We start from the raw sequence: 27,276 nt of genomic DNA on the forward strand, positions 1-27,276 counted from the left end.
AACTTTTTTGGCTGCAAGATTCCTCAGCTTACGGTCACCAACGTCGAAGGTACCCATGAACATCACTTTGCACACGGTCATCGGTCCGTTGACACCAGGAAGCTTATATAAGCGCGAATGAACCCTACGTGAGTTGATGACCTGAATAAAATGCAATAGCAACAATGATCGTTTAGTGATATAATTACGAATGAATTACTTTTCAAGAACATACATTTTGCCGTGCCGTTTTGGTAACGATGATGTGACTCGATAAAAACTGATTCTGTCCAGAAAGCTTGAGTCGTAATAAATTCTGTAGAAGCTTCGAACGGATCGCATCTGAGTATTTTGTTTTACACTTTCGTCTACAATCGCACGCGGGCCTTATTTGTCGTGCTGCCATAGTAACTCCATCTGGACGGGTGTACTGCAAACCTTTCTCCTTTTTCTTCTTGTTCATTAAACGTTGCTTCCATTTACTTGTTTTCACATCAATACATTCCTTAGCCATGTCGTCTACAGCTTGTATGCTAATATTAACTATAGGAGAAGCCTTTGTAGCATAATCGTGGCGTGTTGAGATCGCACCTATAAAAAATGATATCCATGTATGAAGAAAATATGCTTGATTAATTCAGTGTCGATATTGTTTTAGAAGACAAAATTGCTTAATTCCATCTATTTTCACAACTTCATTGATATCAGTCCCAAAAAAAGATTTGCCGGCTAGATAACGAACTATATCATTTGATATAGAATAACCTAATAGAAAATCCCATTTCAGTTTTCAGTATACGTCCCCACACACTGTTGTTTTGCATACCGTGTGAATTTTGTTTGATCCAACGACTAATCTATTTGTCAGCCGTCATCTATAGGTCAAGGGCTGTTAATAGTAAAACTTTTTCCTACGTCTTAGTAGACCAATGTGCCTGATCTTCAAAATGATTTGGACCACTTGGAACATCCGGTTTGGACATATTTAGATTGTAAATCACGCGCATGGCCTTTAAGGGCCTGTATGGATACTATGGGTTGCTATTGGTTTTGTATTGAGCCTAGTTGCCTTGGTATGGTACTACTGGTTCAAACTCCAGAATGATTTGGAGAACTTAGAACATCTGGTTTGAACATATCTAGATTGTTAATCATGTACATGGCCTCTAAGGGCCTGTATGGACCATCTTTTAATTGAGCTCAGTTGGCTTGGCTAATTGTACCTTGACAGATACGTATTTCGACCTCAACAGTAAGGTCGTCTTCAGTGTCTCGTACTTGACTCGACTTGAAGAAAATGATCGCAGCTTACACTATTTATACTATGCGTAGGTATAATAATTTATCTAGGTACTTATCTAGGTAGGGTATGATGGGGCAAGATGGGTCGCCTAAGGCGAACCCTGAATTTCTCAAAACAGAAACATTTTATTTTTATTTTTCAACATGGATCTATAAAAATAGCTCATAATATGTAAGCCTGGGGTATGAAATAACAAAAACTCCACTTTTTATTCCATTTCGAGTCATTAAAGTAGAAGTCTATTTTTCTGTCAATCAAAAAATGGCGGGGTAAGATGGGTCAAACAGCGGGGCAAGATGGGTCACCTTTAAATACTGCAATTAATATTATTTTCATTCCCAATATTGAATTACACACAGATAGATAGCTTTATTCCCAATGATTATATTGAATAAAAAATAATGTTTAAGCCTTGGATGAAGAAATGGCTCTACATTTAAAAATATCTGCAAATTCTTATGAAAACAAGCCCTCTAAGTATAGCTTTCTTAAAAACAAAAAATAGACATTTTCAATGAACAAATTAACATCATTATGTCAAAAGTAACCCTAAAATGATTGAGCCACCAATGGAAAATATGTTTTGAATACGAACTATGCCCCTCAGTATGTGCTGACCCATCTTGCCCCATTTGTAAGTTCACGTTAGAATGTCTAATTTTCGATCGAATTTATTTATTTCAACGCAGTTAGTATAACATCACCTACATTACTTATAATACGTTCACTATGTTACTAAAAATGTTTAAATTTCACATTGCTTGACGAGATTATACGTTTCATAGAAAGTTTGCTTCGCATAAGAAACAATGCTGAAAAATATTTTACCTTGCCATACACTACCAAAATAAAATTTTAACATCAAATCGAGTGATAATAAAGTAGAACCAAATTATTCCTCCTACAAAGTCATAATCTCCACATTAAAATGTACACGATGCTCAAAAACAGCCCTGACCCATCTTACCCCGTGACCCATCTTGCCCCGCCTAACCCTACATTTACTACGGTGCTTACTTCAACTCGCTTGTTGCGCTTAATGCTTAGGTATAAACTTGAAGAGCCAGGAGATAAAGCTGTTGGGAAATACTTGAAGAGCCAGCAGCTGTTGGGAGAACCATCCATCGTTCACACCGCGAAAATCGTAGCCAGAATGTCGGACAATAATCCGGTGAAATGATTCTCCCATAATTTGGTGCTTTTTAAATAAATTATCATGAATTATACCCCTCGAATCAGTTCATTATCGTCATAGAAATTATCAAACTCAATCCCTGGCATAGAAAATTTGAAAAAATAAGAAAGATCATCAATATTACCTGGTTCAGATTCGCAAGCCGAATTCACAGTCTGTATGGAGGACATCTTTGCTAAGCATTCATCTGAAGCAGGGACATCTGAATCAATCTCATCTACAGTTCTATACTTTTGGAAATACTCATATATAGATAGATCGTTCAAGGCTGTAACTTCGTCTTCGCTTTCATCTGTTAAATTGTCTGAATCATTCTCAAATTTCCAATCCGGATCTTCATCGTCGCTGCTGAACAATTCTTCTTCGGAAACATATTTCTCATCGAATATCCCTTCCTTTAGTTTCAATGGGTTGTGTACCGCCTTTCCTGTAGCAATATTTTTTACGCAGAACGCCGGTAATTGAGTTTGTCGTGACCTGATCTTATGACAAGGAAGAGGTGTGGATGTTATAATATCGTGGAAAGACGGTTGCATAGTGGTATCAATGAATGACTCATGTATTTGAACACTACCAATCTTTGCATAACCGGGATATTTTAATGACATAGCGCTGTGCGAAACTGAAGCATGACCTGTAATGAAACAAAAAAAAAATTAGAAATAATAAATTGAAAAATTAAAAAAAAACATGTGGAAGATTTAATTCGAAAAAGGTATTGGAGGTAATCACTTTCCTTCTATAGGATGTCTCGTCGAATGTTTTCAAATTGAACCTTTTACATGTTGTGCATATGCAGATTGAGTTTTCATATCAATGTCATCGCCGGATAGTAAACCGGGAAAACAGGCTTGACGATTTGGAACAACTGTGACAAACACGACACTGTACAATTTGGACAACCTTTTTAGGCTTAAAAAGCCCTGATTAATCCACCTAACGGTAATAGCGTCTTTCTCGTGCATCACAAAAAAAATGTTTGGGCATAACTTTTGAGGCTATAATGCTGTCCAATTTTTAGTAGGAAACTATGGGACTCCCCGTCCCAACTTGTTGCAAACAAACCGGTTGAGGGTACGTGTCTAAAAAATTAGTGAATATTTGCTCACAGACATCTTTATCAACCTCAGTTGATTATTAGGTATATAAAAGTACACGACATAATATATTATAACCTTTTCGTAACACTTTGGTGTACAAACTCGTGAACTTCGTTGGTAAAAGAAAGTGATGTTATATGATCTCACTTACCATGATGGTTCGAACGCAACTCTAGCGTACTATTCTGTTTCCTTGATAGATAAGACAACCCTTCTTCGTCTATTGCTTCGTTCGATTGAATCTGCTTCATTTCTTCTTTTTCTACAGCACTTGTTTCTACGGAGAACGCAGGCAATCGTCGTAAATTCCTTTTCTGACATGGAAGCGGTGTGGATGTCACTATATTGATGAAAGACGGATGCATAGTAGTTTCAATGTTCGACTCGTTTGTTCGACTACCACATATTTTATCTCCGGGAAATTCCATTGACGGAGTACTGTGCGAAGCTGCAGCATGTCCTATTGAAGAAAAATATATGTTTAACTTATTGACAAACGAAATTAGTTTTCAGTCGTTTAGACAAACAGACATAGCACTCTGAGATGTTTCATAGTTTATCTATTTAAGGTTCGCGAGAAATTTGGTGCCAAATCCATTCCGTTACAAATAACTATCAATCTGCCAAAACTCAAATTGGTCGGCTTCTGAGTAAAATTTTGACCACTATGGGAAAATAACCATCGAACTGTTAAATTTTAAGTAAAAGTTAAAGGAATTGGTGATATGGTTCGCCGCCTTAGGTGGTTAAACGGCCACTGAATTTTGGTTGCTTTCGACGTTTGCTTTCATCCACTACAGATGCCGATAGTGATTTTTGTCGGATAGATAATCTTTTATGTATCAAACAAAAAAAAATCGCTGGTAAAAAGTATAAGTAAAAGTATGCTTAAAATTTTCAAAGATATTTCCTCGGGTATATCTGTTTGTCTGAGTTTGTGATCGAAAGGTCCCACTTACCTTCAAAGTTCGGAGGTGCTGTCGAAAGTAGCTTTAACGCCTTCTTCTGAGTCTCCGCTAGATGTGTCGGTTTTCCTTCTGAATTATAACTCCTTTCCAAGTTGCTGGGGAACTTGAACGTTTTGCTGTTTTCTCTTTCATGCTGATTAAGAGGTGTTGATCGTTTCAACCAAGATTTTCTCATGTTCAACTGTAGCGCACTATTTCCTTCTGAAAGGCAGCTTGTTGCGAAAATGCTGCCAGAGTGATTGAAACGTCTGGAATTATCTTTGTCATGACAAAGAGGTGTAGAACGATTTAGCCAAGGGTTTGTTCGATTTGAACATGTTTTCCATCCTGAACGAATTGATTCCATAGGCGCCGATCGATTCATTGAGTACAGTGTTGGAGTCAATAATGGATTAATTGTCTCACAGGCTGGTTCAGTTCTGCTATTAGCTTTGTCTTTATTAACTTCCAAGACTTCAAACGGAGGATCTATCACAATGAAATTAAAAGACTGTATTAGATACAGCTTAGAACGATTGAGAAATTCAATATTTCTGTAAATAAAAGTTGAAGCTACATAAAGCTCCAATTTCGGGGAAAACCGGGGCTCAAGATGTATTTTGGTTTGACTGAGAGGTTCATGCCTCATATTCATCATAGTTTATTAATCGAGAACGCTTTCACACCAAAATTCAATTTCGCGATTCAGCCAAACAGAATGCTATGGAAACGTTTCTCCTTCTCGGTTCTTCCTGGAGTTTCAGTAAAGGAATTTTGAACAGTACTTTGAAGCTTTGCCGGGCTTTCTTTCTTAATACAATTTTCGCGCAAGTCTTAATGTTGGTTTTGCAAAAAAGTTTTTCGTAATTCATTCGCAAAAAATAAAAATAAATACGATTTAATAAGTACATATTCAAAATTTAGTTCGATGGTTGCCTGCATTTTTTGCATCGAAGTTTGTCCTCAATTTCTCATAAATCCTCGAATAATAACAAAATTGTTCAAATTAAATTCAAAAACATTTACATCAAACAGCACTTAGGGGTCGTACATTAATTATGTAAGCACTTATTGGAGAAGGGGTTCTGCCTATTTCTTACGCTCCATGATGACTTGTATGGGAAAAATCTTACAAGGGAGAGGGGGATTGAAAACCCCAGAAAATGCTTACGTAATTAGTGTACGGACCCTTACGACTCTTCTTCATTGCGATGCCATCAGTTCGTTGGCGAATATTTTTTTAAGTATTTTTGTTTCTAGATTTCGGGGCCAAAATACCCTGCTATTGCAAAATCACTGGAAAATCATTAAAATTAAGCTGTCAGAATGATAATAATCATCTTCTTCATTGAAATTACATCCCACACTGGGACAGAGCCGCCTAGCAGCTTAGTGTTCATTCAGCACTTCCATAGTTATGAACTGCGAGGTTTCTAAGCCAAGTTACCATTTTTGCATTCGTATATCATGAGGCTAACACGATGATACTTTTATGCCCAGGGAAGTCGAGACAATTTCCAAGCCAAAAATTGCCTAGACCGGCACTGGGAATCGAACCCAGCCACCCTCAGCATGGACTTGCTTTGTAGCCGCGCATCTTGAACACAAAAAATCAAATAAAATTCGGGTGGTATTCAAAAAGTTGTGAAAGTTCAGGTTAGCCGAGAAATTAACGAATTCCAACTGGGTGTAATTGATTTCTGGTTATTCAGTACAAAATATTTTACTGAATAAGTTGCTGATTTTACAGCACAGTATTACAGGAATTACAATCACGTGTATTGCTTACCACTTCTTCTATGGAATGACGAAGACAAAGTTGCATAGCAATGTTCTTCCAGAACATCGAGAGCTTTGCTTGACATGCATCCAGCCATTGTACTGCACATAAATGAATACATTTAATAAAATAGGTTTCTCTATTTAAATAAAAGAAAGACTCACCTAGCTATATCTTGTTCCCACGAAACAAACTTGAAAGTTTATGTTTAAGATTGATATCTGATATTATTAAATTTAGAAGTTTTCTTTCAAAAATTCAACAACAAAATTCGACAACAAATGGTCTTATGAACACATTTTGTTATTTTGGCAGATTTCGTTCATGCGACTTTTTTTTGACATAAGGTCGAATACACGATATCTAAAATTCATTCATTTTTCTCAGTAATGACCTTTTTCCGCAAAAGGTCGAAATAATCATTTTTATAGTTCAGGAGGGATTGTCACTTAGGTCGAAATTCTTTCGAATTATTATAAAATAAAGAAATTGAAGAAAAGCTCAATATTTTTTTCAATAATGGAACTATGTATGCTCTATCTATTGTTGCAATTAGCTCGAATTTTCCATTTTTGTTACTTACGACCTATTCAAAAAGTACTCTAGAAATGCAGTTTGAAAGTTGGCTAAAATCTGTACAAAGTAGAAATCAGATGTTTACAAAACAAGGGAGCACTGTGTCAAACACAACCGAGCTAGCAACCGTATCTTTGTTTGAAGGAAAGCATGGATACTAGAAATATCACGAAATACTATTGCCGGACAATGATTAATACTATCGCAAAGTTTAGAGTTAGTTGCCCTTTGGGCGAGTGTCTTTGGTTGGGGGCCACTCTGCATTACTTTTGACGCTTAGGGTCTGTCTCAATGAATTATTGGCAGTGGATGATTTTCTTCCCGCCGCTTCCACATCCAGGCGCTATCGTATATGCGCAAAATAGCCAGCAAGAGTTAACCGCCAGAAATTTGTATGGCGAAAGACATCTAACGCGGGTTTTCTCGAAATTAGGAACATTTCATGAAAAACTATTTGGTACCGGTTATGAAGGATGGTGTCCGTTACTACGCCTACCAAATATTTTTTCGATTAAAGTGCTTAATTTTGAGAAAACGAACCTTAGATGCCTTTCGCCATACTGATTCCAGAAAGTTAACTCCTAGTGTGCCGCTGTAAGCACGCTCAAAGCAGGCGATTCATTGGATAATAAAACTGAAATTAAACTTAAAAGTGACAATTCAATAATTATCAAATAACCCTGCTGGATGAGCAGGATTACTTTTGACAGATATCGAATCATTCTTGATCGATGTCTTATTAGAATTGCTGGGTAGCACGCAGCCATTCTTATGGTCGGGTGATTTTTAAATTTTCGAACTGTCAGTTTTAAGTAAAATTAAATTTAATTTGGGAAATAAGACAGAGCCTTAACAGATACGACAAACCTGAGCAGTGTCAAAGTTGTAGTTTGACATTAGCATTGAGCAATTCGCACAAATTCGTAGGTGGTACACTGAAAAAAAAATCCGTGGTAAAAACTACTATTTTGTAGACTACGCTCTGTTTTTAAAACAATCATGAAATTCCAGTAAATTTTACCGTGGTTCCAGAGAAATTCACAACTGTTTCAGTTCAAGTGACAACATTCCGCATGGGCCACAGTTGATTTCTACTGCGCGCATGGTAAAATCAAACGGGTTTGTTATCTGCTGAAAATCGTCGGTGCGTATTCTTAAAATAACCCTCGGAATGGTAGTTTCGACTGCAATATTTTTTTGCGTGTACAAGCCTGGACTATTGCATGAGAGTGGCGTCACTTCCATCCGTTATCACAGATATTGATTTGGGATTAATCATTATCTGTTAGATGTCAGTAATGCACTCTCCAATAGTCAGGGATCTGTCCTGGCCACGTCCTTGCAAATGCTGAGGAAGAGGAAGGATGGAACACCTACTTAAGAAACATGCAGAGAACTCTACGACCTGTCATAGGTGCCACGGGTTATTTTTGAATTGTTAATGTGGAAGGTTATAACAGTAGGAATCGTTTTGGTAGAACAAGAAATACAGAAAGAGCTATGATAGAAATACAAAATAGGAAAGGGACGAGTCTGGAATTGAGCCCATGACCTCCTGCTTATAAGGCAGAAGCGGTAGTCACTAGACCACCGAGCTCGTCATAGTGTCAAAGTTTTAGTTTGACAGCGCACAAAATCAGAGACAATACCAAAGCGAACCCACGCATATGGTTTCTTGCTGCGAGCAAGCAAAAATAATCGTAAAAAATTGTTTGTGTTTTCTAATTTTTGTGCGATTAACCGAAGCAAAATATTGCAAAGAGGTGAGTGTTATACTTTGTGAGTTAGTAAATGAAGAGTACTTTGCGATGTGATATCAAATTCCAGTGAAATGTTTCTGTTGTGTAAATTTGCTGAACAAAAGAAAATGGTAGTGGGCCACTCAATGTACCCGGTTGTAGGCGTGTTTAAGTGTGTGCTTGGGCATTAAATGATCAAATATCGGTGTGGACGTGTAACCAAGTCAATACCAAAATTACAAAACGATTTATCTGCTTTTGTAAACAAAGAATCAAACGTCGAATCTGAGAGCACTCCCACGCAAACCAACACCATCAACACATAGGTGAATACTTCGGCTGCCTGTTTTTTGTGTTAGTTTGCGTCGGAGTTCTCTCAGATTCGACAAATTGACGTTTTAATCTTTGTTTACAGAAGTGAAAGTTTTGAAAAATTTGGTATTGAAGTGATACAAGCTTTTTAGGTTTTTAAAATGTGCTTCATGTATTTTATTATTGTCACGTTCCTAGAGTTTTTAAGTGTTGGGTTAGTAATATTAATAAAGTCAAAATTAAAAATTATTGTTGGTTGCGTTAGCGTTTTTGTAAATTTGAATTATATGTTGAACATCAGTGGGTGCAACAACATGACATGCAGGCGCACGCAAATCGAGGGACAAAAGGAGGTGGTAATAATAGAAAACTCCCATCTTGAGAGGGTTTGAGGCGCAATTTGAATCCGCCATCCCTCACTTTTGTTCTAGCGTTCGGATCAAAAAAAGTAATTTTTAAAGTGTGCATATTTTAGTACAATCCGACCTTAATTATTTAAAACGAACGTAAAACTAATAATTAATTGCATTCAGTACGGCATTGATTAAACGTTTTCCCCGTCACCCTCGCAGGACCTTTAGTGGTACCGCACGGTACAAAGCCAAGCCGGTTTGAGTGTAACGGTTGACAAAGCACACGATCGGCCTAGTTGTTCCTAGCTGGCCACTACGCCTAATTCGTAGAAGACCATATACTCTAACTTTCAACTCTCAGTGACTGAGTAAAATTGTATTGCCGTCACTTTTCTTCTCACGGATATTTTACTCATTTTCCGTCAATTTCCGCTTTTGGAGGAAACTGAGTAAAATTTCCGTGCGAAGAAAAGAGAGGGTAATACAATTTTACCGAGAAGCGTGAAGTGATAAGTTAGAAGTGAAAAAAGCGAAAACTGATAATCGGAAAGTGAAAAGTGTGAAATGAGAAGATAAACGTGAGAAGAGAGATGTGAAAAATATTAAGTGAGAAAAAAGTGGAGTGAGATGTCAAAAATGAGAAGTAGGAATTGAGAAGTAAGAAGTAAGGAGTGAGAACTAAGAAGGAAGACGCGAGAAGTGTGAAGTGATAAGTGAGAAGCAAAAAGTGAGAACCGAAAAGTGTGAAATAAGAAGTGAAATGTGACAAGTGAAATGTGACAAATGAAATGTGAGAAGTGAGCGAATAGAAAGAGAGAAATAAGAAGTGAAAAAAGAGAAAATAGGAGTCAGAAGTAAAAAAAAACGCGATGTGAGAAATGAGAACTAAGAAATAAGAAAGTGAAAAATGAGAAGCGAGAAGTGAGAAAAGCGGGTGTTGGAAGACGAAATCAAGAAGGAAGACGAAATGGGTAAAAAAAGGAAGAAGTAAGAAAGAGGAATGGGGATGAAAGAGGACGGAAGAAGGATGAATAAAGAAGGAAGTAGAAAGAGCAAAAAAGAAGAATGCATATAGATAAGGGAGTAGGAAGAAGAAACAAAATGGAAGAGAGAAGAAGTAGCAAGAAGCAAAAAAGAAACTAGAAAGAAGATGGAAGAAGGATGAAGGAAAAACAAACAAAGAACAGGGAAAAGTAAAATGTGAGAAGTGAGCGAATAGGAAGTGATGAATGAGAAATAAGAAGTGAAAAATGGGAGAGAGGAGTAAGAAGCGAACAAAAAGGAAATGTGAGAAGTAAGAAGTGAGAACTAAGAAATTAGTAGCGAGAAATATGAAGTGAAAAGTGAAAAACGAAGAGTGAAAATCTAAAAAAGAGGAGTGAAAAACAAGAAGTGAAATTCGAGAAATGAGTAATGAGGAAGTGAGAAATGAGAAGTAAAATGTGAGAAGAGAGTGAGGAGGAAGTGGGAAATTAGAAGCGAGAAGTGAGAAAAGCGGGTGTTACAAGGCGAAATCAAGAAGAAAAAAAGAAGAAAGAAAGATAAAATAAGGAAGAAGAAAAGGGTAAAAAAGAGGAATATGAATGAAAGAGGAAGGAAGAAGGATGAATAGAAAAGGAAGACGAAACAGCAGAAAGATAAAAAAGAAAAAGGAAGAATGCATAAGAAAGAAGTACTAAGGGAATAGGAAGAAGAAAGAAAGAATGTAAAAGAGAAAAAGTAGCAAGAAAGAAACTAAAAATAAGATGGAAGTAAGATGAAGGAAGAACAAACAAAGAACAGGGACGAAAAGGCAAAGAAGTAAAATAAAGAAAGAAGAAAAAAGGAAGAACAAACTTTTCACTTTTTACTTCTCATTTCTCGCTTCTCGCTCGGCCTGGGTAATCCAAAATGCCCTTGAGATCGGGACTTGAGATCTACAGCTGCAAGAACATCTTTTTTTCAGTACTCACTTATCACACAACCTCACTTGATCAGTACAGTTGCTGATGGAGAATGTGTGTAGCCGCCAGACATTCTAAATACTCACGCTGCTCTAATGTGAACGTGTTCTATACACATGTGAAAGTGTTGGCTTGACAAATGTATTACGAGTGATTTGACTATGCGTCCAATTTGGGAATCTCGAGCTCATTCAGTAGCCGCTAGGTTGCGAAGGCCGACGGAGGTCCTTCGTAGCTTAGTTGGTCAAAGCACCAGTCTAGCGTACTGTAGGGTCGTCACGGTGTCTTTTTTCAATAACTTTATTTAAAAAAATTCGGCATGTCTGAAATTTTGCCACATGACAGAGAAGCATATACCTTTCATTTGCGACCGGGGTGTAAATAATCTGTCGGGGGGTCTAGTACAACTTTTTTTAAGTTAGATGATCGTGTTTCATAGCGAAAACATGTACCATTCCCTAATTGTTCTTTGAATCATTCGGAATTAGAAGCATGAACGCATGAGTATAAAAAAAAACATCCAAAAAGAAGTAAATCGCAGCAAAAAAGCCGTTTTGTAATTTGGAAAAATAATTTTCCATCGGGACGAAGTTCGTCAGGTCAGCTAGTACTAAATATTTTTGCACCCCTAGAGTACTGGCGGAATTGACAAAGTACAACCTGACCACCCGCTCACTACGGCCCTGATGTGCGTCTCCAACGCAACTGATTATTTTTGTCTGTTTGGTTTATGACAAACGCGCATCTCGTGTTGTTCCTTCGTCGGATCTCAAGTATATTAGCAAATCAGTGTCCGAAAACATAAAATTCAAAATGAAACCGAAAAGCCACGAGGAAAATCAAAACTCAGTTTGTGTATTGTGTTTAAAGAAGAGCAGTTTAAGAACAATTTCCGAAAAATCTAAGCATCTCATCAAACTTCATTTTCTGCCGGATATCGAGGTAAAAAGTTGGTACTATGCCAGAAAAAAATGCAGTCGTTGCTCGTTCTCGCTAAGTGAGGAAAGAGAGAATATAGAAGTTCATCGCTATGAAAATTATCCCCGCGTTTCCACAAGAAATTTTTTTTTTTTTTTTTTTTTAACTAATTTTATTTGCTAATTATCTAATACATGCATTCATCTCTTAGACTAGGTGTTCCGTGTTTTCTTAACACTATCATCCTTATTTGCTATGTTACGCTTTTAGTTATTATTAATACATTTCAATTGCCTCTGGCAGTTAGAATTTTTCCTCTGGTTGAATTGAACCATGTAGGAATTACAATGTTTTCAACTTAAACTAAACTTAACCTATTTTATACTAAGGGTACAAGGAGTTAATCGTTGCAATAGAAGATTGCAACGATTTTTGTCTAAAATTGAAATTATTTTGTTGGACATTTGTTGCAATGTCTCAATATTAGAAATTCTATGAAGTTCATTGGTACTATACCACGGAGGCAACTTCAGAATCATTTTCAAAATTTTATTTTGAATCCTCTGGAGTGCCTTCTTTCTGGTATTGCAGCAACTAGCCCATATTGGCACAGCATACAACATGGCAGGTCTAAAATTTGTTTGTAAATCAAAAGTTTGTTCTAAGACAAAGTTTTGATTTTCTGTTTATAAGTGGATATAGGCACTTAATATATTTGTTACATTTGGCTTGAAGGCCTTCAATGTGATTTTTAAAAGTTAATTTTTGATCTAGCAGAAGTCCTAAATATTTAGCTTCGCTAGACCAATTAATTGGAACCCCTTTCATAGTGACAATATGTCTGCTAGAAGGTTTCAAATAAGAAGCTCTCGGCTTATGTGGGAAAATTATAAGCTGAGTTTTGGAAGCATTCGGGGAAATTTTCCATTTTTGCAAGTAAGTGGAGAAAATATCCAAACTTTTTTACAATCTACTACAAATGACACGAAGGCTTCGCCCTTTGGCTGAAAGGCCCGTGTCATCTGCAAACAAAGATTTTTGACACCCTGGTGGTAAATCAGGTAAGTCAGAAGTAAAAATGTTATACAATATGGGCCCCAGTATGCTGCCTTGGGGGACACCAGCCCTTACAGGTAATCTATCAGATTTAGTATTCTGATAGTTTACCTGCAGCGAGCGATCTGATAAATAATTTTGGATCAGTTTAATGATGTACAGAGGAAAATTAAAATTCATCAATTTTACAATCAAACCTTCATGCCAAACACTGTCAAATGCTTTCTCTATATCAAGAAGAGCAACTCCAGTCGAATATCCTTCAGATTTGTTGAGCCGAATTAAGTTCGTAACTCTTAATAACTGATGAGTGGTTGAATGCCCATGGCGAAAACCAAATTGCTCATCAGCAAAAATAGAATTGTCATTAATATGAACCATCATTCTATTTAAAATAATCTTTTCAAACAGTTTGCTTATTGAAGAAAGCAAACTGATTGGGCGATAACTAGAAGCCTCAGCTGGATTTTTGTCCGGCTTCAAAATTGGAACAACTTTGGCGTTTTTCCATTTATCTGGAAAGTATGCCAATTGAAAACATTTGTTAAATAAATTAACCAAAAGGATAAAGAGCTCTCAGGAAGTTTTTTGATAAGTATGTAGAAAATACCATCATCACCCAGGGCTTTCATATTTTTAAATTTTCTAGTAATAGATCTCACTTCATCCAAATTGGTTCCCAACGAAGGGTCAAAAACATTCTCTTGATTGAGAATGTCTTCGAAGCTCCGTGTAACCTGATCCTCAATTGGACTAGTGAGACCTAGACTAAAATTATGGGCACTCTCGAACTGCTGAGCAAGTTTTTGAGCCTTTTCGCCATTTGTTAATAAAATTTTATTTCCCTCTTTAAGCGCTGGAATTGGCTTTTGAGGTTTTTTAAGAATTTTCGTTAATTTCCAAAAGGGTTTCGAACTGGGATCCAACTTCGAGACATTATTCTCAAAGTTGGTATTTCTCAGAATAGCGAAACGTTTTTTGATTTCATTTTGCAAATCTCGCCAAATAACTTTCAACGCGGGATCGCGAGTTCTTTGGTATTGCCTTCTTCTCACATTTTTAAGACGGATCAGTAGCTGAAGATCGTCGTCAATAATAATGGAGTTGAATTTAATTTCACATTTAGGAATTGCAATGCCTCTGGCTTCGACAATTAAATTTGTCAAAGATACGAGAGCATTATCAATATCACTTTTGGTATCGAGAGGAATATCAACATCAAAATTCCTATCGATATACGTTTTGAGAGAATCCCAATCAGCTCTATGATAATTAAAAGTAGAGCTGATTGGATTATAAATGGCTTCTTGTGAGATTTCAAATGTCACAGGAAGGTGATCAGAGTCAAAGTCAGCATGAGTTACCAATTGGCCACACAGCTGACTTGAATCCGTTAAAACTAAATCAATTGTAGAAGGATTTCGACTGGAAGAAAAACAAGTTGGTCCATTGGGATATTGAATAGTATAATATCCCGCAGAACAATCTTCAAATAAAATTTTACCATTGGAATTGCTTTGAGCATTATTCCATGAACGGTGTTTGGCATTGAAGTCACCAATTACGAAGAATTTTGATTTGTTGCGAGTCAGAATTTGAAGATCAGCTTTCAACAAATTCTTTTGCTGCCCATTGCATTGAAAAGGCAAGTAGGCTGCAATGAAGGAAAATTGTCCAAATTTTGTTTCAACAGAAACTCCCAAGGTTTCAAAAACTTTGGTTTCAAACGAAGAAAATAATTTATGTTTGATACGTCTATTAATGACAATGGCGACCCCACCACAGGCGCTGTCAAGACGATCATTTCTGTAGATAAAATAGTTTGGATCTCTTTTAATGGAGAGTCCTGGTTTTAAATACGTTTCAGTTATAATGGCAATATGCACATTATGAACTGAAAGGAAGTTGAATAATTCATCTTCCTTACCCTTTAGAGAGCGGGCATTCCAATTTAGAACTTTCACACAATTATTTGGATCCATTGAAACGGAGTCCGATAACAATTTTTTGTGTGTACTTTATACCAACCTGAACAGCTTCAGGAATGGTATTTGCTTTTGAACATTGCATCAATCATGTGATGCAATTGTTCAGTTAAAAAATCAAAATCGGAAGCAGTCATGCTACCTGAATCGGCAACATGACCGTTATTTTCCGTTGGGACATGGGTATAAACCTCATTTTGAGAAGAGAAATTTGGTCTACCAGCAGCGATGTTTGCATACGTAGGTACATTGGAAAAATTGGAATTTACTGAAGTGCTTGCTTTTTTGCAAAATTTGTTTGTGAATTGTGGTGGGTATGAATTGCTCGGTTTCGAAGTTTGAGCGTTTGTACCCGTACCCGTACCCGATTTGTACCCGTCGAATCTGGGATCCGATTGGAATTTCCCGTCATCAATTTTACACGGGAATTCAAAACTTTTTTGCGTGAAGGGCATTCCCAGATATTGGATTTATGATTGCCCCCACAATTTGCGCACTTAAATTTATTGGAATCTTCTCACATAGGACATGCGTCCTTGGCGTGAGAGGTTCCACCACAAATCATGCATTTAGCATCCATGTGACAATGTTTGGTTCCATGACCCCACTTTTGGCACTTACGGCACTGGGTAGGGTTTTGAAATTTCCCCAGGCCTGCGGAAATGTTCCCATGTAACACGGACATGAGACATAATACAGGCCTTTTCCAAACTTTTCATATTATTTAGTTCACTTTTGTTAAAATGAACTAAATAAAATTCTTGAGAAATGCCCCTCTGGGAAGTACCAGAATGGGATTTCTTTTTCATCTTAATTACTTGGACTGGTGAAAATCCAAGTAATTGAGAAATTTCAATTTTAATCTCATCCAGTGATTTGTCATCACTGGGGAGACCTTTCAAGACGACTTTGAACAATTGCTCAGTTTTGTCGTCGTATGTGAAGAATTTATGGCGCTTCTCAGTTAAATAGTGAAGAAGACGTTTGCGATCGTCAAAGGATCCCGGCAAAACGCGGCAGTCACCCTTCCTAGCAATCTGAAATGAAACCTTGATCCCCTGAAGGTTACTCAAAATCTCATTCCGGAAGCCAGAAAACTCGGCAACAGATACCACAATTGGCGGAATCCTTTGCTTTTTCGCATGAATCGAATCACCTGGGCTAGAGGTAGATTCGATTTGCTCAATTTCATCATTAATCAAATCGAACTGATTGCTCAGTTCGATTGGAGAAGGATTATTTCCGATATTAGAGTTAGAAGGAATATCTGAATTCTCCAGCTTCCTTCTATTTTTTCCGCGCTTGGGCAGGACAGTCTTGAAACCTTGTTTCTTTGAAGGAAGTGGAGAATTCAGAGACTCCCCCTTCCTCTTGTTTTTGTTAATACTCATTGCTGAGCGTGGAGACGTGACCTTCTAAGAGTTTTTTTCCCAGAACGGTGTCCTTGCAGGATTACCACCGCTTGTCGGAATTTTACTTCCGCAAACGGGTCCAACGTAAAACGAAGGCACGGGTCCTTGCAAAGATCGTAACGGGATCAGTGGGTACAAATAGCGCTAAGAAGCACCGTTGAAATTAAAATAGCTTCGGGTAGTATTAAAAACTTCCTTCCGCAAAGAGAGAAAGAACCGCACAGCACGAAAGCACGATGCGGTCTGACACAAGAAATGAGATGATTTGTGCATGTGACGTGTGTGCCGCTAGTCGCGTAACCTTACCAAACCTGTCCAATCTTACGAAGCAGGCTAAAAAACATGGGCGGCCGTTCGCTACAGATACAGAATTCAAAAAAGCGCGTACTGCAAAGTTTTGCACGGCATGTTTTTCGGAAATAGCACAAGGCAAAAAACATACGTGTTCCCTCATCGAACGACAGAAAAATCTTCTGGAGTTTTTGCGAGGTGAGCATCCCCGGGCCGGCGATTCAGTAGTAGCAGAATATTTGAGAAATAACCAAGCTGATGATGGATCGATTGCTCTTTCCAACATAAGAGGACGACCTTTACTATGGACATGTGGATCTTCAGGGTCATCCACAAAGAAATGTCTATCCATGGACGACATGATGCTCATCAAAAACGTATGTGATTTGAGCACCAGGAAAACGTTGAGACTTAGCAAGGCATTCAGGGGAATGGACATTGAAGTGCCATTGCATTTACCCCAAAAGCTAACAGACGCCAATCAAAAGCTCAAAGATTTTTTCTCTTTGGAGCACATATCTTTTAATGTTGAAAAGGATAACGCATCTGAATTACGAGTGGTGATGAAACCCGTCGTATATTGTACTGATGTGAAAGGCCTTATCGAGTTTGTGCTAAAGGAGAGGCAGATCTCGAAGACTAACGTTTTCTACAAGATTGGTGCTGATGGGGGAGGAGGATCGTTCAAAGTAACTCTATCTATTGTCGAAAAGTTGCGGAGCATCTGTAAAGGTGAAAAGGATACGGGAGTTAAGAAACTATTTCTGCTTGCAGTTGTTTCCAACATTTCGGAAAAGTAGGTAAATATTGTGAAAGTTTGATCAAATCTGTTGAAGTTAAACGAATTGGAAGTAATTGCGGCGGGCGATCTCAAAATAATTAATCTTTTACTCGGATTAATGGGTCATAGTGCAACATATCCTTGCCCATATTGTCACACTAGCAAGCCTCTGCTTTCTCAGCAATGCAAGGAACCGCGAACGTTGGGTTCCATCAACGATAACTGCGACAAGTGGAAAGAGGATGGTTCTGACGACAAACGAGCGAAATATTTTTACAATTGTGTACAATATCCCTTATTGTATGGCGTACACAGTCACAAAACTATTTTGATTTGTTCACCTCCCGTTCTCCATATCGTACTCGGCATTGTAAACGCCATCTACAAAAGAGTTGAAGCTATTAATCCGGAGGTTGCTGAACGGTGGGTGAAAGCCAGTTCTTGCCAACGGCACAGCAAGTATGGCTTCACTGGCCGAAATTGTCACAAACTGATAGATAAGAGGACCATTCTGGAAAATGATGGGCCACTTGGAGTGCTCAGAACCGTAAGAATTCAATAAATTGATTCTGTTCTTGTAATAAAATTATTTGATTGAAATTTACAAGTGCTTGACAACTTTGCCGAGGTATTTGCTGCATGCCTGCAAGAAAAGTTGGTTGCTGGATACGAGATGAAACTTGAAGAATTAGCAAAAAACTGGCTTCAGGCTGGGCTTCCAAACAGCTCCGAATTTCATATCTTACGCTACCATGTTCCAGAGTTTTGTAACGCTACAGGATCTGGATTGGGACGATACGGTGAACATGCCAGTGAAACCGTTCATTTTGACTTTGGATTGACCTGGCAGAAATTGGAAGTTCCGGAGTCATCTGACCAGTACGACGATCGTTTGCTTCGTTCCATAGTTTTGTACAACAGCGATCACATTTAGTCATTTTTCCTTATCCAGCACATAAATTCTACTACATTTGTTTCAAAACTGAATAGAAAATAACTCAAGTATAATTAAAAACAACTGAACTTATTATTTATCAACCATAAACAATCTACCTATAATATTTTCCATGTGATTTAAACACGAGTTTGGACGCCAATGGTCATCCATAAATCACGTGGATACATTTTTGTGATATACGATACCGCTTACTTTTCCTCCGAGATCTATTGTTTCCATAACTTTGTACGGACTAAGATCTCCAGTCTCTCCTGCTCCCCCTCACTCTACCCCCCCTTTCACCCTATAATCCTAACCAAAAGACCTCGTGGTTTATGGACGACCATTCATAAATCACGCCACAAAAAAGATTCCAGACTCATTTCATTTTGTAATTTATTGTCAGATGTAAGTTAACTTAAATGCAAAAATATATTATATAACCCCCCCTCCTCCTTTCCCATCCTCCTTTCTTATTTTTTAGTGGGTACGGTTTCCATGAACGAGGTGTGTTGTATGGAAATATTCGCTTCAGGATTGTCGAAATTGTACGAAAATGTGTGTGTGGAGCGTAAATGACCAGATTCCCCTTTTTTCACCCCCAGATTGAGGATTTTTATAACTGAGATCAATCAAAAAAATTTCAGCTTGTCATACTGCGAATCATTTCTTCGATCCGTTTATCTTTTAAAATTTAACATTTCCATGGTAATTTTCCCATCGTGATCAAAATTTACTCCGAAGCCTTTACTTGTTAGTTATTTGATTTTGGCACCAATTTTAACTAACAAACTGTCAAATCAAGCCATGATTTGGAGCATGGATTTAAACCACAGGGAAAATAATCAACAACCTGACAAATTTCAACTAAAAGTTAATCGAATTGATGGAATAATCGTTTGCAGCTTAAGATTCACCAAAACATTTTAGGAAATTTGTCAGAAATAAGATGCGCGTTGCTGAAAAAAGCTGCACATTCGAGAAGCTACTGTACTCGCTTCGGATTCCCAGCTCCGATAGCACTACCCACAGATGCAACTCCGATAACATTACAAAGCACTCGAATTCAAACGGCGGCGCAATGCGCGGCAGCGGCGCTATCGAATATCGCTCGTTTGCTCTCGATCGCGCTTGTTTTCGTTATTCGGAGCCGGTATCGATCGATCGTGTGTCGGATTGCAAACTGCACCTAACAAAGCACGCGCAAATCATTCCCATACCCTACCTACTACTGAAAGAGATTAAACTTTAGGAATAATCACAGGAAAAGTGGCAATTTTGCTAACCGTTCGACGCGCTGAATGTTGGCCGTGCACCGAAGGGACCTCTCCTCTCGGTACGAGCAATTGAGCGATCATAAAACATTTCAGTCGTCCTTCGGTTCGGGCGGTTATTAGCACTTGAGCGTCGGATTTGTGGCCCATTCGGACCCCTCGGTATCAGCACCGGGTCGACCGTTCGTTGGTTGCCAACATGATCTGGATTAGAACAGGTCTGATGAATCTGCATTCGCCGCGGGTATAGGAGTAGTCTATCGGAGAAGGGAGACCGCTTCAAGGGCTCTAATAGGGCAATAAAAATGAACTGCTGTTAGTTTAATAATTGCGCGAAATGATATGGTTTGGAAGTTAATTTCGCGATGAGAAGGGCGTGGGTAGTTGGTAGGACAAACGTAACAATTAGCAGCTATTTATATCGTTTAGGTAATCAACAGTTGACTGGATGCGGTGGACACTGCGACCGACGCATAGCAATGTATTTTGTTTCATCATCGAACAAGTATTGGCTGGTGAAGTCCGGAAATTGTTTTCATAATTGAGTTTACGAATGTAGATGAAGTCAGTTCTTCTACAACACGATATGTACGTAACTATCTCGCATATTTTTTACAAACTGGGCTAAACTTAAACATCTATACACAACCCTTTTTCCTTCGATCGTAGTTTGGTTTTTGGTGAGGAAAATCTATTACCCATCTTTTTGCCTTTCTCGTATGCTAAGTATACGGTAAAGGCTATATGATCGCTCCAAAAACAAACTTTTTATAGAAGGCTCGGAGACCCATAGTGTTATATACCAATCGACTCAGTTCGAAGAATTGAGGTGATATCTGTGTTTGTGTCTACGATCAATTTACCCTTTCGGAAGCCAAACTGGTTACTCGATAGACCATCCGCACCTTCCGTGCGTATCAACAACCTGTTGAGGATGATCTTCTCGAGCACCTTCCCCGCCGTATCAAGCAGGCATATTGGTCTATATGCCGACGGATCCCCCGGTGGTTTTTCCGCCTTTGGCAATAGGACCAAGCTCTGCCTTTTCCATGCTTCAGGGAAGGCTCTCTTGTCCAGGAATCTCTGCATGACAGATCTGAACATCTCGGGAGCCTCAGCAATGACCGCTTTGATGGCCAGGTTCGGAGTACCATCCGGTTCTGGCGCCTTACCTACACTAAGGGACTGTGCAGCGCATTGGCACTTTGACACAGGCCCTCGAAGCAGGCTTTTTTGCTTGATCTAATCTCAGTCTTCAGAGCGGCTCTAGCAGCCACGAACGCCACCCGTCGTTCAACACGCTCCTCTTCTGTGCGTGCTCGCTGCATCCGCCTCCTTGCCCGTAAGCAGGCGCGGCGCAGGTTCGCAATTTCTTGAGTCCACCAGTAAGCCGGTGGCCTCCCATTCCTAGGCTGGACTTTCCTAGGCATGGTGGCATCGCATGCACGCGAGAGTACTGTTACCAGCTGCTCGCCGCTCAGGCCGAGAGTATTGTGCTCGCGACGGAGCGCTCCCTTAAACACCTCGTCGTCGAGGTATGATGTCTTCCACATACGAGGGCTAGGCCTCGCCCCTTCTTCCGTTCGCTGAATGCTGGTCGTATAGTCGATACTGTAGCGAACCGCCAAATGGTCGCTGTGAGTGTAGCCATCATCTACCCTCCAGTTCGAACTACTCGTTTGGCCAGGGCTCCAGAACGTAACGTCGATAATCGACTCAGCCCCGTTCCAGCTGTAGGTACTTTTGGTACCGACATTAGCCAAGTCCACACTCAACAAGGCGCATAGCAGCTGCAGAAGAAGACCTTGTTGACTTTGGCAATGACGAAGCCCTCGTGTGTCGAAGACACCAACTCTTGGACAGGGTATTTCCCCGTTGTATTTATCGCCGCCATTTTAGACCCATCGGTGATCCAATTACCGTTCCTGGCGGGTACCCGGTAAGGATCTGCTATGATGGCGATATCCGTCCCACATTCAGCAACTGTCTGACACAGCAGTTGCTGGGCTGCATCACTGTGGTTCAGGTTTAGCTGCGTTACCTGCACTGTGATTTTGCAGCACGCTTAAACACCAGGCACTTCGAACCCCTTATGGGGTGCTTGTTGTTCGCAGCTTTGCTGGAACAAATCAAACAATTGAGAGGGTTCGTGCAGCATTGTGCCTTATGTCCCTCCAACCCGCAGCTTCGGCAGAGATTGCTTCTGTCAGGGCCTTTGCAGTCCCATTGTTTGTGCCCCGGTTCCAGGCACTTGAAGCAAACTTCGGGTTGCTCGTATATGCCCACAGGGCACACCGACCATCCCGGCGGTCTTTTGCGAGACGCCTCACTTCAGCTCGCGGATCATCTCGCCCGTCCGGGTGCGTCTTATTCGACGTACGTCGGCGCCGAGTTCACCGTCACTCTTGACGTCACTCCTCATCGCCTTCAAGACGTCCGAGTACTTAGTCTCGTCCGTTTTGATGACTAGGGCATCGCCCCTGGAGCGATTGGCGCTTACCCTAGACTTTTTGCTGCCCTCATTCGCCTGGGCCTTCTTTTCGGCCCTTGACGCCTTCGGTTTCCTCTTGTTCTTGACCAGGGTCCAGGAGGCGTCATCCCCCTCTATTTCCCTGGTCTGGGGCGGCTGAGAGCTCTCAGCCTGCCGTAACCCCTTACCACCGTCTTTCCTGGGTGGACGGACCTTTCCAGGCCCTTCCCCCCGGTTTTGGAGGTACCTGGCCGAGGTTCAGCTTCCCAGCCCCACTACCCTTGTTCGGGGTAGTAACGCTCCGCGTTTTGGAGCGGCCCCCAGGGAGCTCATCCCCTGGAGACTGTCTCCCCCGTTTTTGTGTCTGCTCCGTTGGACACAAAAACGGGGTCCCACGAGTTGCTCGGGAAAAGAGGTCCACCACGCCAGAGCCCAGCATGACGCGGTAAGGGACAATTACTGTGGAGGGTGCCCAGGTACCCCACAGGCTCCGTTAAAGGCCTAGCTTATTATTTCACCCCCCTGGCCATGCATCCCCACGGCACGGGTCGCTTGACGCCTTGGGATTAGGGGTTAGGGACGATGGTCCCGGTCTAACTCGCAGTGGCCATGGGGAGGGGTCGTCAAGCCCTTGGACAAAGTCCCTGCTGCCCCCTGTATGTATGTCTGTATATATGTATGTCTGTATGTCTGTATATCTGTATGTCTGTATATCTGTATGTCTGTATATCTGTATGTCTGTATATCTGTATGTCTGTATGTCTGTATGTCTGTCTGCAGGATACGAGGTTTAGATGTTTGCTTTTACGATTAGCGCAAACACCCTTGTACCCTTGCAAAAAAAAATTAATGTATAACTACTGACACTAAATTTCCACCTAAATCACGTTTGCAATGGTACGTGACATCAAATGAAACAAAGCATGAACTAACATACCTAGTCAACACTGTAGCATTCTTTTTCCTCTGGATTTGCCTTATCACTCAAACCGCGGACCATGTGACCTTTTCCAATTACACGAAGCCTGCTCTAAATAAACTTCCGTGCCATTTGGCCGGATTTGTTACCAATATCAACGCTAATTGAAAACGTGTTTGCTAACGACCTCCATCAGTTTGAGCCAATAAATCAATCGCCATTCTGAGCAGAACCCATTTTCCACGGGTGCTGCTCCTGCTGCAACTAACCAAATGGGCCGCCCCTGACACACCACTCGATCTCTCCAATCAAATCAACCGCACTTCGCGGTGCTATCAATTGCTCCTATTATGACAGCTGCTGGTGTCTGCACCAGTTATCGTCTGGGTCACCGCAAACATAACAAAGGTGCACTTCCATACTCCGCACCGGTCGGCTGTAGGTGTTAAATCGTTGCACTCGGATTAGAATGCACTTTGGGGGTAGATTAATGTCACTTTTGCGTGGATCCGCACAGCAGATCGATTTCAGTCGTGTGAGGGCGTCCCCCGTGGATTCTATTGGTAGCAATAATTCAGCCTGTCGAGAACGCTCATTCCCTCAAGGGAGGGGGTCCTCAGAAAGTTAATTTGGTTCGATTTGCGAGAACATGCGTTTCCAGTCGTTCGATCAGACGTGGACGATTATTCAAACGACAGCCAATGTGACATTTAAGCGGCAACAATCGAAGCCTCCATCCCCGGGCCGGCCGTCGTTGATCCACCAGAACCAAATGAGTCAGCATCAGAGCGGCAGCGAGGGGTCTGAGTGGGTCCATTGTTGGCGATCATCGACGGGCGATGGCGACGACGACGTCAGGATCGTGATGGGCGTCTGGTTGAATGGTTTATGATGGTTGTTTGGATTAGCCGGGCGACCGCGACGGAACGCTGGATTGGAGATCGATGACGGATCAATTTTGCTTGCAATTAATTACTTTCGGTTTCGAACTCGTGCACGATTGCAGATCAATATGCAAATCACAGTTGCACCACCGAGAGATGTTGGGCCGGTTTGGGTCTAATTCGAGCGGCTTGTGTCTAGACAGTTCAGCCGGAGACTTCAAGGTCCGTGTTGATAGCTGTTCCAGGTGCTGTTCGAAGATTCAATCTTCCAAGTAACACTCCCTATTTGCAAGCTATTTGCAAAGTATGTAAATCATCGACATCCTCCCACGAGTAGGCGCAAAAAAATGAAGCATTGAACCCATAAAACCAGTTTATTAGATGATCCACAAAAACACTTCACTAGAAGCAATTGCTAACATACACTTCATTCATTCGCAACACCTAATCTCGTTCCTTATTCAAAACATCGCTTAAGTGAATTACAATTGCCCATTTAGTCCCATTAAAATCATTCACGCTGTCCGTCCAGCGACTTGTGCGCAGAAATTGGGCTTTCTCTCGTTGCTGCCCCGTCTGTCTATCCGCAGCTTTAGTACAAGCGCGCTAACTAGTTGCGCCGCAGCACTATAAAAAACGACATTTTTTTACTCTCGTTAGCCCAAGTACCTCGACTGGCAGCGGATATTTCTCCTCTCGCGGAGTAACTTAATTTATGATAATTTTACCACTGACGAGATTAGCTGTCAGCAAACAAATGCATCACACTTCATCATCGTCGTCGTCGTCGTTGTCCTCGTCGCAGCCAGCCAGCAGCGTTGCGCAGGAGACAAGCGAAGGTGGATCTTCCGAAGTCGTCGCGCAGCTGGAAGCACTCGTCGCGATGGCAAAACACATGTCCGCACAGGTTGCAGGTTGCTGCTGAATTGAGTTCTCGCATAACTTTTCGAACGGACTCGAGAAGAAACTAAAAATTTGCCAAAGATCATCGAAAGGCGGTTTCATTGATTTGAATTTAAAAATACTACATTTTCAAACGGAGGTCCATAAATGAACGTTCTAACTGTTCATTAAAAAGGGTTGCTTTCGTTGTTCCCATAGCCGTTTTGAAAAGTTATGCGACAAATCAGTGTTCGTTGTCGAGTGAAATACGCGGGAGCACACACAGGTTAATGGGGCCCTCCTTAGCCGTGCGGTAAGACGCGCGGCTACAAAGCAAGACCATGCTGAGGGTGGCTGGGTTCGATTCCCGGTGCCGGTCTAGGCAATTTTCGGATTGGAAATTGTCTCGACTTCCCTGGGCATAAAAGTATCATCGTGTTAGCCTCATGATATACGAATGCAAAAATGGTAACTTGGCTTAGAAACCTCGCAGTTAATAACTGTGGAAGTGCTTAATGAACACTAAGCTGCGAGGCGGCTCTGTCCCAGTGTGGGGATGTAATGGCAATAAGAAGAAGAAGAAGAAGAAGAAGAACACACAGGTGTCAATGGATGGTGAGGAAAAAATAGTAAAAATGTTTGCTACCTGACAACTCCCCAGTTAGAGTGAGCTTCCCTACCAGCATCCGAGAGGATGAATGACGAGCAAACCTGTGCACTTTGTTTGCGATCGTGGTGTGTGCGCATTCAATCTGGAGGAATTTTGCATTGAAAAGCGCACTCTTTGCAAGCAGACCCTCCTGAATGGTGGGTTGGCATGAGTCCAGATTGTCAGTGTCATGCAGATGTCAACCTGCAAGGGCATAAATAACTGCGCATTTCAACTCATCGAATGTAGATATGGTTCATAATGATGAGGTTTCAGTGAGCAGAACGCGGCACGTAGTAGTAAGGTCACAGGAGCTCTTAGCATGGAAATATTTGTAACATGTTACAAGCCCAATAAGCGGATGTTAGATTTTCTTACAATTCAGCATAAGAACTGGGTGAGATTCTTATATAAATAATGTAAAAGGCAATACAACTTTGCAAGCTTTCCATCTGATTTGTGTTGACAGTAAATAAATTATAGGGATGGTATCATTTTGTTACTTGCTACGGTTTTAAATATAATATAAATGCACGAATCAATGGACGATGGATGAATGGAATAAAATGAATGTATAAATGAGAATGTGGAAAAAAATCACAAAATATGGCTTTGAGAAAATGAAAGAAAAAATGAATGAATGCAAGAATCTTCTAATAAATGCATTACATGAAGATTCCAGAATCAAATTTAGGAACTTTTTACAAATGGGCGGTACATGATTCTGACCTTGATTTTTGGAACGGTGACTGTGCTTTTCAATTAAACTATTTTGGTGAAAAAGGAAAAACCAGTATACTACGTAAAAGCCGATAAGGGAAACACAGTAGTGGTAATGGATAAAGAGGACTACGACGAACAGATGACGACGAAAATCAACGGAGGACCTTATAGACATTTGAGAGTGGATCCGCTACCAGGATTAATAAGACTCACGGACAAAACAATAAAGGAGTGTAAGGCGATCATCGGAGAAGCCCGAGTAAAGACAGTAAACCCGGTTCTACCTAGGATTAAAGGACTACCAAAAATCCATAAACCCGGCCAGGAGATGCGAGAGATAGTTTCATCAGTGGGTTCCCCTACCCAAAACATAGCCAAATGGTTGGTAAAGGAGTTCCAAAGTATGCCGAAACCATTCCCCAGCAGGTCAGTCATCAACACCCAGGAGTTCGCCCAGAAGCTGTTGGAATCAGGACACATCGAAGAAGAGGACATAATGGTATCATTCGACGTAGCGGCATTGTTCCCTAGCGTTCCAGTGAAAGATGCTCTGAATCTTCTAGAGGATTGGCTGCTAACACAAAGGACGGAAACAACATGGCGAGGAAAGGTGAAGATGTACCTAAATCTGGCAAGGCTATGCATGACGGAGAACTACTTCACATTTCGTGGCAACTACTACAAACAGGCGAAAGGAGCACCGATGGGAAATCCGCTATCACCGTTTTTGTGCGAACTGTTCATGGCGAATCTGGAGAACAACCTACAAGAACAAGGAATACTACCCCAGAAGTGGTGGAGATACGTCGACGACATTTTCAGCATCATCAACCGAAAGGATCTACCCAGGATTTTGGAAGCGATAAAC

The sequence above is a fragment of the Armigeres subalbatus genome, chromosome 2 (assembly GCF_024139115.2).
Source record: "Armigeres subalbatus isolate Guangzhou_Male chromosome 2, GZ_Asu_2, whole genome shotgun sequence".
Classification (NCBI taxonomy): domain Eukaryota; kingdom Metazoa; phylum Arthropoda; class Insecta; order Diptera; family Culicidae; genus Armigeres; species Armigeres subalbatus.